Source organism: Marmota marmota, unplaced genomic scaffold (assembly GCF_001458135.2).
Source record: "Marmota marmota marmota unplaced genomic scaffold, marMar, whole genome shotgun sequence".
Classification (NCBI taxonomy): domain Eukaryota; kingdom Metazoa; phylum Chordata; class Mammalia; order Rodentia; family Sciuridae; genus Marmota; species Marmota marmota.
The window spans coordinates 30,199,006-30,210,047 of NW_026000153.1; the positions used below are offsets into that span (position 1 = coordinate 30,199,006).

The 11,042-nt window shown below is 44.6% G+C and overlaps 1 pseudogene; it reads left to right on the forward strand.

The window, feature by feature from the left end:
• The first annotated feature begins 3,752 nt into the window (after positions 1 to 3,752).
• On the forward strand, positions 3,753 to 5,704 carry LOC107146098 (annotated as a pseudogene).
• Positions 5,705 to 11,042: the final 5,338 nt, after the last annotated feature.

An 11,042-nucleotide genomic window follows, 5' to 3' on the forward strand; every position in this document is an offset into this window, starting at 1 on the left:
GGAAGCAAGCAGTGCTTTGGGAAACTGAAGAAAGAAGAGTAGGAGCTGCCACACAGAATAGCTAAAGGATTGCAAATGAAAGCCAAACTCAGATCACTACCCAATCTTTCTCAGAGAGCTGAGGATGTGGCAGGTGAGGCTTGACTACAGCTCAACACAAGGACTAGGCTTGGTAAGTGAGGACCCCATACAGATATAAATCCCACAGTAACACTAAATAATTGGTTTCTGGGGGTTGTAAGCTAGTCTTCTAGACTAGAACAAAGGAAGTTGAGATAATGACCTGTGTCTGAAAGACATGGTAGTTTCTCAAGCAGGATGACAAGGGATCACAGGCCTGAGCACAGAATGGGTATATGTGGCAATGACCCAGCGATTCTATTCCTAGACATATACTGGGGGAATAAAACATATCTACAAAACCCTAAACAATAATATTCACAGCAGTGTAATTCCTAAAATTCCAAATGTGGAAACAATAACCAACACATGAATGGATAAATAAAATGGGTTGTGTCTATACAATGGATTATTACTCAGTCAAAAAAGAAATGTATTGCTACATGCTACAACATGAACAGACAAGGATAACATTACACTACAAGAAGCACACACAAGGCCACATATTATGATTTTGTTCATAGGAAACATCCCAAAACCAGCATCACTCCTAAAAGACACTCCAGTCCCATTCGTCATCACTCTCACTCTCTTCTACTCTCAGCCCCCAGTAACCACTAATCTACCTTTCATCTCTATGGATTTGCCCATTTTGAACAGTTCTTATAAATTATATAAGATGTGACACTTTTTGTCACAGTATGGAAACAAAAGAGTGGCTCCATATTTGCTGAACTAGTGGAGAAGCAGTATAGAAAGAAAGAATTTATGATCTAGAAAAAGGTCACACAATTTTAGAGGTAGGAGAAAATTTGAATGTCATCTAGTCCAAATAACTAATTTTCTAGGTGAGAAAATCTAGATCCCCCCAAATCCTGGGCTGACCCAGGGATAGTCAGACATAAAGTGACAGAAGTGAGAATTAAAACACAAAGGGTTTGGTTTACAATGTAGGAGTTTTTGTAGACTGATTCTCCAAAATAAAATTCCCTTTTTCTTTCACTTCATCTAATATGATGCAGTGATCAGTACCTCCTTAGGTGTAGGCCTTGCTACTTCCTTGTATCTAAACATGGTTGGGTCTATTTCTCGAGTTTTAGGACAAACTTGTTTCAAGAAAAAGACCTAAATCATTTTCTCAATATAACCAGGCGCCTTTCAACCTCTAGTATTTGGTTGCTACCATTGTTTCTCCCTTTGAGCATGTGTTTTGTGGACATTTCCTACTAAAGTACAAGCTCTGCTTAATTTTGAAAGCTCACAAGCTGGCAGCCCCAGGAAGTATGACTCTAGAGCTCACCCATTCTCAGAGAATAGCTCTGACATGTATTGTATCCCCTTGTTCTGATTCATTATCTGAAAACTAAAAAGATATTTCACAACTATGGATTTTAGGAACAGAACTCTAAAATGTCTTTTGCTTATATATTTGTTTACATACTGGATACACAAACATGTGAAACTCCACAGGGCATCCATATCATTCACTCTTGTTTGATATGTTTTCTCTGTGATGAGGATTGATGATCTTTTTGAGAATAAAGATTTCTGTGATCCTTTGAGGGAAAAAAATTGACTCCAGCCTTACCTCTTGATTTCCACCTCACTCTATTTTATAATCATGACACAATTACTATTTTACCCCTTCAGTTTGTGAATCCAATACAAAGATTAACCAGTTGTTGCTTTTTAATTGAGAAGTAAACCATCTTTCACCCTCCATTCCAAGTAAAGCAAAACCCACAATCCATTAAGTTTGTCCAAAAAAGTCATACATGATAGACTAATGATTTTTCTTTTTTTAATACTAAGAATTTCTATACATTTTCATCAAACTTCTAAAACCATAGTTTTTACAGGAAAATCTATCAACTGAACAATATCCAACATGAATTCTGAATTTCAACTAGATCAGGAAAAGTGGGTTGAATAGATTCATAAAGCTAGAAGGGATCAGTGATTTCCTCTAGTATAAATCCAACTCCTTCATTTAAAAGAAGAGGAAACTGAACTTAGCAAAGGAAGGACAGTCTTCTCAAGAAATAGTGGTAGAACAAGAGAATGTCCCAGCTAGAGAGAAAGGAAAGAAGGGGGGGGGGAGAAAAGAACCTCACCCTAAAACTCACACCATGTACAAATATTAATTCAAAGTGATCATGGATTAAAATGTAGATATAAAGCCATAAAGAAAAGGAAAGTGAAGCTCAGCAAGGGAACTTGGTTTGCCAGAGTTCACCCAGTGACTTAGACTTGTCACAGAGCTTGTTTCAATACATTATTATTCACCAGCTTAACAAATTCCATTTGGCCTAATAATTCTCTACTCAGGCTCACTCAGAGTAAATGGTTGCCACTCTGTTGACTGGATATTTGTTCATGCTCTTTTAGTCTTGAAAAATCTGTTTCATGCTACTTCAATTACTCATTCAGCCTTCACTAGGCAACTGCCCTGTGCCAGCCATCCTCCAGGATTAGAAGCTGGAAGTCATGTTTCCCATCTCAAGGGACTCAGAGTTCATGGGGGAGAGAGTGGAGTCTCACCCTAATGAGATTTAAACCCCTTCAGGGGAAACAACCAGCTTTTCCTTCCTTTTCTCCAGGTGAGCACAGCCAGTGGAGCACTGGGCACACCTGGCACATTTTGGTGATTGGGCAGTCTTGAGGTCCAGGACATTGGCTGTCCTGGTTTGTTGGGAGGACTGAAGTCAACAGAGATTAAGGGGCAAACCCTCCATAAGGTGAGAGAGGAGTGCAGGCCGTCCCAGGAGACTGGGGGCCACTTGGCTCATCTCTTGGACTGCACCAGGCAGTGGTTATAGGGGGACCCGCCAATGGAGGAGAGAACCTGGCAGGTCCAGGAAGACCCCCAAAGCTCCACAGGCGCCTCCTCCCAGGGCACAGCCCAGGGCTGCCTGGTGGGTAATGATGGCTGTGGGACCTTCACCCAGGTCCATCCCTGCAGCACCTCCAAACAGAACCTTAAGCTGCTAGATGGCGGGATGTGGGAGTCCCACTGCATTTCTATTTCCTTTATGGTCTCCTTTCTGTAGTTTGGAATTTTTTTTCTGGTAAAAAGTCGGGGGTTCACCCATGGCCTCCCCTCTGTCGCCCCCTCAGCCTCGGGTTTCCGCTTCTCCTCAGGAAATTTAGGACCCTTGGGGAAAACTTTAAAATTGAACTTCAAATTTCAAGAAGAAGAAAATTTCAACATGAAGAGCTCTGGATGAACAGGGCCCAAGCGCCATTTCTCTGGAGACAGGGCCCAGGACAGTGCTCACCTCAGCGGTCAAAGCCTCCCTCTCACCCTGTTGCCTTGGTTCTTTGGCCTTTTCCAAACTGACCTCTCAGTCTTATGAATAATCAGCCCCGCCTTCCTGGGCGGGGCAACACTTCCTCATAAAGAATCAGCCCGGCCTTCCTGGGCGGGGCGATGCTTCCTCATGAATAATGTATTTTTCTCTCTGGGTTTTCAGGAACAGGAGGCGGAGTCAGTCTAATGAATATGCAAAGCAGAGGAGATTGGCAGATAACGCTCTCCTGCCAGGCGGGGCCGCTCAAGGCCTGCTCCAGCTCTCAGTACAGAGCCCTCCAGCAGCCATTGCTGTGTCTCTCCCGCCTTTCTGAGGGCTTGCATGGGCTCTTGGGCTGGAGGGACCCGCATCAAGCTCCTGCCACCTCTGGAAGCTGGTGTCTCTGACTGCCGCGCCTGGGTAACCTGTAGGTCAAGGACAGCCTCCTGGGGCTTCTGAGGCAGCACTGCCCAGCTGGGCAGGTGAGGTCCCCAGAGAACTTTTGCCTCCTAGGACAGGCCGCTGAGCTGGGGTCCCACAGAGATCCAAGGTCAGCGCAGTGAGTGTGGGCAGGGGCTTTCTACACTCTGGAGGGACCTGGGGTCCAAGAGAAGGACAGGTTAGGGATCCAAAGGGCAGAGCTCCTCAGTCTTCCAGGGCATCTCCCACCTCTTCCCCGCCAGTGACCCTCTATGTGTAATTATGAAAATGAAACAAACTGTACATTGAGTCCCCTTACCCTGCCCCTGAGCTGACCCCCTTCTGCAGAGGTCGCCCCTGGCTGCAGCAGGACAGGGAAATCAAGAGGAAGGGGATTACTGTATGTTTACTTAATTTATATCTAAGATCACCTCTGCAATCACATAGGGCAAGATGATATTTTAAAAAATGGTGTTGGAATAACACTATTGGAGCACATGCTTTGCATGCACAAGGCCCTGGCTCCAATCCCTGCAAAATACACACACACACACACACACACACACATTTACACACACACACACACATACACAGAGCACAGGAAGCAGGTGGAACCAGTGGGGAGGCACTATGCTCTAGGTTCTGCACCAGGAGCCCACATAGCTCATCATGGTGTAAACTCCCGCTGAGGGGACCTAGCTCCAGGAGAGGGGAAGCTAGAAGCCTGTGGCCCAAGGCCTAGGCCACTGAGGCACAGCACCCACCAGGCCTCCTGAATAGGCTTGTCCTTGAAGAATCTGCCCCATGATAGCACATGACAAGTGCCACTCAGAAAAGGTTCTGGAGCAAGAGTGCAGAGAATGTGGCTTCTGCTACTGCCACCGCAATGCCAAAGGCACAGGCAGAAGTTCCTAGGTCACTACCTGGCTAAGCACATTTATGAAACCCAGGCCTGGACCTTGCCAGCCAGCAGGGAGGGACCTAGAAGAAGAGTTCAGGCCAAGGTGGAACAGGAGGGGTGTGTGCTCACGCACACAAAAGTGTTAAGTTTTGCTGTGCTTAGCAAAACAAAGGGGTTCTGTGAGAAACTATAAACTCTTTGAACTGTGTCCTTGTTGCTGTCTTAAGAATATAAGAGAAAAGAATGTTTTGCCAAGTTTAATATATATGTGTGTGTGTGTGTGTGTGTGTGTGCTTGCCAAGAAATTAAACTAACTACAAGTCAGATAATAAGAAGTATGGAGCACTGTGACCATGAACAAAGTTATTCTGAGAATGTTTATCCATGCTTGAAAAGATTAAGCTGCCGAGAGGATGTGTTTCTTTTTTGCTGTATAAAAGAAGCAGGGAAAAAATAAACGTGCTGCTCATTTTCTACTGGATGTGTGTGTGTGTGTGTGTGTGTGTGCATGTGTCTTTCTTTATGCATTTCTGCTGTACCAGGAATTATAGATTGTCAGCAGGTTCTGACTGAGGGGAAGGTAGCAAGCAAGCAGGAGGGGGACAGTGACTCAGAGGATGAGAGTGAGGCTGAGGAAGAGAGTGAGGACAAGAGCAACACAGAGAGTGAGGAGGGCCCTGAGAAGGAAATGGAAGATGCACAAGAAAAGGAGGCAGAGGAAGACAACCAAGGAGAGTCTGAGGAGGGAGGAGATGCCACCAATGCAGAAAGCAAATTTCACCCAGAAATAGAATAGGAAGCAGAGAGTGTCCCAGAGGAAGTGTCCAGACCAGGAGTTGATTTAAGCCCCAATTGCTAGAAAGATAGGCAGCTCATCTGTTTCCTGTGTCTGGTCATTGAGACTCACCAGGGCCACCAGTTCTCCACTCTAGGTGAAGCCTTCAAAGAACTCAGAGTAAGTATTGGGCATTGAGAGCACAGGCCTAGAAGTCAGGACAGCTGGGTTCAATTGAGATGACCTAGCAGTGACTACATGGACTTGTCTTTCAAAAGCTGAACTATTCAACTTGTTGGGAGCTGTTCTTTTTCACAGCTGTTCTTTTTGGTTGAACAACTTTGAGAATCCCATGAAGGTATGAACTTTAATCTGAGAAAAAATATAGTACATACAAAATCTAGTATATAATTTCTAAAATATCACAAGCCTCTGGTCTCTGGATCCCAGGCAAAGCAATCCTTGAAAGTTTTTAACCCCACTTTTGTCAGTGTAAAAATCATCACCATTTTTAAAACTAGTGCCTTGACTGAGAGTTCTTGATAAGGGGATCTCTGCCTACTTACAAACAGGAAACCATGATTTTATCAAATTAATCTAAGGGGTGATTCCTCCCTAGGATAATGGTTTTGATAATGACTTGATGTGTGCCTTGGATTGCTGCTTTTAGGTTCTAGGTATGTGAAACTTGGTAGAAGAGTAAGAAGACCAAGGCCAAGTGGGAGTGAAAATGAAAGTTCTCAGGTTCTCTGGCCATTTACTTATCTTGGACCTTACTGGAACCCTGAAAACAGTGTATGGCAAGCCTTAGATATTGGTAAACATTTGTTGAAGGAATGAATTTGCAAACGTGTTTGTGAAAGCAAAGTGACCACAATACTCAGAGTGACCAAGAAATCTTTATTGCAGCAGTGCAAAAGAGGAAAGAGAGAGAGAGAGAGAGAGAGAGAGAGAGTACGAGCCTGGCAGGGAAGGTTTTTATAGCCCTTCTGCTGTGCTGCCTAAATCTAATAGGGTCTCTGTGTTTGCAAGCTGCCTTGTTGGCACAAGGTTGGTTAAGCATTCAGCCTTGAGCAGGGGCTTGAGCATTTGGACTTGATGCAAACAGGTGATAAAGAACCAGACAGAGGGGGGTTGAGTGGCCGGGTCATCCTGCAGCTAACACTTGTTTAGCATGCCCTGCAGACAACTTAGTTCAGCCTGTCCTGTATGTAACATTCCTCCTTTTTTTTTTTCCCTAAGTGATATGGGGTGGCATAAAGTCATCTGGCAACTTCCTGCTTAATGGTGGGGCAGTGTAGGACCTATAAGGGAAAGTGGAGGAATGTCCTGGGGATAGGTCTGGGAACACCAGGACAGCTAGTAATAACACCCAGTGGCTATACACAGTTATTTCTGCAGGGGTCAAGACCACAAAATTCCTTGAAGTCATAAGTCATCAATGGCATCAAACCAGTCCTGGGTGGAGGAGATCCTTAGTATCAGCCACTGGTCCTGTTTCAGGGACTCTAGGAAGTATTGAAAGTGTTGTCTCCATGTAGTGTCACCAGCACCTGAAAAGGATCAGAGCGAGGAAAAACAGCATGAGGATTAAAGCAAAGGTCAGTTTTGGCAGGAGTTCCACGCTGCAGGACTAGCAGAGAAGAGGCCAAGGGCCATGAGGAGGCTTAAAAGGGCATAAAGGCTTAAAAATCCAGGGTGGCAGGATAAGACATTCTCTGGGTTCTTTGTCTCTCTTGCTGTCAAATGGCCATAGTTTTTGCATTGTCAGCATTGGGTGAAAGCTCCTTGAGAGGAGATGGAGTCATCTAGGTCGTGAAGCAGTTGGCAGTCCCTGAAAAGAAACTGGTTAAAGGTATGGTTAGAAATGGTGTTCATCTGGTTTTGGAGGAACTATATTATGCATGGGAGGAAAGTGCAGAAGAGTATTATGCCTATAAGAGAGACTAAGAAGGGCATGACAAAGAGATTTGAAAAGAAGTTTGGGTAGTAGTTTTAGTCAGTTGGGTTGGAAAATCAGTGAGTTTGTTAACATTCTGTTCTACTAGGCCTGATTCATTCACATAATGGCAGCACTCTTCCCTTAGAAATAGGCAAGTACCTCCCTTTTCAGCTGTCAATAAGTCTAATGCTCCTTGGTTTTAGAGAACCACCTGAGCCAGAGAGGTGACCTGTCTCTGGAGGGAGGAGAGTGACTCTGCTGTAGCATCGAGAGCTGCTTGAAGCTTTTTGTGAAGGTCATCTTCAGTCCAGATAGAGTGCCCTGCAGCTCCACCTGATACTCCAACTGCTACAGTTGCAGTTACAGAGATTCCTATCAGAATAGGCAGGAAGGCTGCATGCTTACTGCGTGGAGAAGTAGAGTGAGAGAAAAAGTGTTCAAATTCTGTGGCCCTATATAAAGTAAGTTGAGGGGTTACTTGGACAACAAACAGGGAGTGGTTATATTGTCAGGGATGTATGTCATTAAGGTTCCATTATGTCAAAGATAGTCCCCAGCATTTGTGTGTGTTTGTAGAAGCAATCCTGTAATGTCACCATCTGTCATGTTGTGTGTGTGTGATGAGGGGCTAATGCAGAGCCATGGGGGCAAGGAAGAGAAATTGGTGTTACTGGTGTGGGTTCCCACAAAGGGATGTTTGAGGCAGATTGCATTGTACTGCCTGTGGGGGAGAGATCATATGAGGAGAAGTTGAGGGGGACTGCAGCCAGGAGGGGCCTTTCCAGGGAGCACAAAGAAAATATTTTGGGGGATTTAGAGTGGGAACCATTGTGTTTAAAAATGCCAGTGTGTTTTTGATGATTTTGATCCAAGTATTTATCTGGGAACTGGGTTTGGAGGGGTCTGAGGAGGAGAGACCTTGGAGTTTCTCTGTTTAGTTAGAACCTTTTCAGAGTGCTCTATGTCTGAGGTGAAGATTGTTGACTTGGAGGGGGCCTGTGTTACTATACTCCTCCCTTTTCATAAATATCCAGAGGATGTGGTCTGGTAGATGGCTCAAAAGGGGGCCCCTGTGACTCCTGAGGCCCATTGTGGGTGGGCTGGGTCATAGATTTTTATTGCAAAATGGTATTTTTTCTGACTGCCATGTGCTCTGGACTCTTGCCAAGTCTCCTCAGGTATCAAATGGAACATACTGGTATCTAGTTTCCTGTCATAATTATGGATTCTATATGACCAGGAAGGACAGCCTTTATAAGTGTCTAGCCACCATGTACAATAATCTTGGGTCTGATTGAATAGATAGCAGAGATAGAGTCCTATTGAGGCTGTTTTGTAGAATCAAAAATTTACAAGAGAAATGGTAATAGGGGCAGTTGAGTTGAGGGGCTTGTCAAAAGTGACACTTTGTTCAGTTTTTAATATGGATCCATCCTTCCATTGATCAACTACTGTGAATCTCCATATGTAATATCTGAAGGAGATATGGAAAAGGGTGGTGTAGGCTAAGAGGATGTAAGGGAGGTGGACCCAGATCTGGAGGTTACTCATTGTTTCTGGGGGGACCTGGCAAAATGAAGTTTCAGTGGGTTGGTGGGAGAAGGGCTGCAGACATATGCCAGTGAAGAAGAAAAGGAGGTATCCACAGACTCAGGCTCAAGAGCTGATGCATGTTTTAACCTGGAAATATGAATCCAGGGAGTTAGCTTTGTTGGAGACTCCTAAAGCCTCACAGTGGTGGGAGGACATAGGGTAACTTGTAGGGGTCCTTCCCATTTTGGTGACAAGAAAACACCTTGGTGTTGTGGGGGAGAGAATAATACCCAGGCTCCTGGCATTAGGGGAGAGAAGCGTGAGACTTCTGGAGGTCTGGGAGTAGGGTTTCTTGGTTTTTACAGAGTTGAAAGTGTATAAAGAAGAGAGAGGGAAAGAGAGACTTTCTGGGAGAGTCCACAGAGAAGCTATGACACCAGGGGAAAGGGCAGGATGGCCATACATGACTTCAAATGGGGAGAGAAGGGTGGGTTTTCTTGGTGATACTCTAAGACGGAATAAGGCAAGCGGAAGGAGTTTGGCCGAATCTAGGTGAATTTCAAGGGTAAGCTTGGTTACAATTTCTTTTATTGTTTGGTTGGTTCACTCCACCTTTCCAGATGATTGTGGATGATAGGGGATGCGCAGGTTCCATGGGATGTTAAGAGCTTTAACAATATGCTGCGAATCTGAGAAATGAATTTGGGTCTATTGTTGGACTAAAAAGATGTGGGTATTCCAAATCTGGGTATAGTCTCAGAGACAAGGATAGAGGCAACTGTGGTAGCCCACTTGTTGGCAGTTGGGAAGGCTTCAACCCACCCTGAGAAAGTATCTACTAGAACTAGTAGGTATTTAAGTTTGTGAACTGGTGGCATGTTGGTAAAATCCAGCTGCCAGTCAGCTGCTGGAATGTGCCCCATGCTTGATGTGTGGGGAAGGCTCCAGGTTTGAGGATTTCTTCTTTTACAGATGGAGCAGTTAGAAGTTAGCTGTTTCAGAAAGTGAACATCCTTGGGACTGAGTGTGAGAAATGAGCTTGTAAAAGCTTTTAGGCTTTGGTAGTTAGTGTGAAAGATGAAATGGAGGTATGAGAGCATGGATTGACACTGGTGACTTGGGTTGTGGGATAACTGGTGCTAGGGTACAATATGGGGCAAGGGCTGCTTGTCAGTCTTCCAGATTAGCCCTTGAATTGCCTCTTGTAACAGGTGAAGAGTAATGTTGGTGTGAGCGACAATGTGAGATTCTGATTTTAGTGGGAAAGAGTGAGGCTCTAAGCAGATCAGCATTGGTGACTGTGGCACCCCTAGTTGTAAGAAGTCCTCTCTCTTTCCATATGGCAGAGTGGGAGAGGATTATGTGATAAACATATTTAGAGACTGTATATAAATTTAGGGAATGGTCAGCTGCCAGGTGAAATGCCCTAGTGATGGTTATAAATTCAGCTTGCTTGTTGATGGTGTGTGGAGGTAGGGATTTTGCCTATATTGTAGAAAATTTTATGCTGAGTGGGTCAGTCAGGGAGATAACAGAGTATCCTGCATGATGATGGCCATCTAGTGTGAAGGCGCTGCCATCAATAAACCAAGTGTAAGCGGCATTAGGCAAAGGCCCTTCATGGATATGAGTGAGGCAGGGGATAAGTTTTTCTAGTACTTCAAGGCAGTGATGGGAGGGAGGTTTTTCAGTTTGGGGAAGAGGAGTGGCTGGGTTTAGGGCTGAGCAGGCCCTAAAGGAAATGGGGGGATCATGGAGGAATGAGACCAGAAGGAAAAGGATGTGGCAGGGAGTAAAGGTCTTTAAGCTTTTGTAAGTGAGAAGATCCTCCAGAGTGTGAAGGGAAATGATAATATTTGTGCTCCAAAAGTCAGTTTATTTGTCTCCTGTAGTAAAGTGTGTGCTGCAGCTAGAGCACTCAGGCATGGGGTCCAATCCCTAACAGTTGGTTCTAGTTGTTTGGAAAGATAAGCGACAGGAGCAAAGATGGGCCCTTTATTTTGACCTAAAACCCCAAGGGCTAAGCCTGTTTTTTTCAAACATACAGAAGAAAGTTTTGTT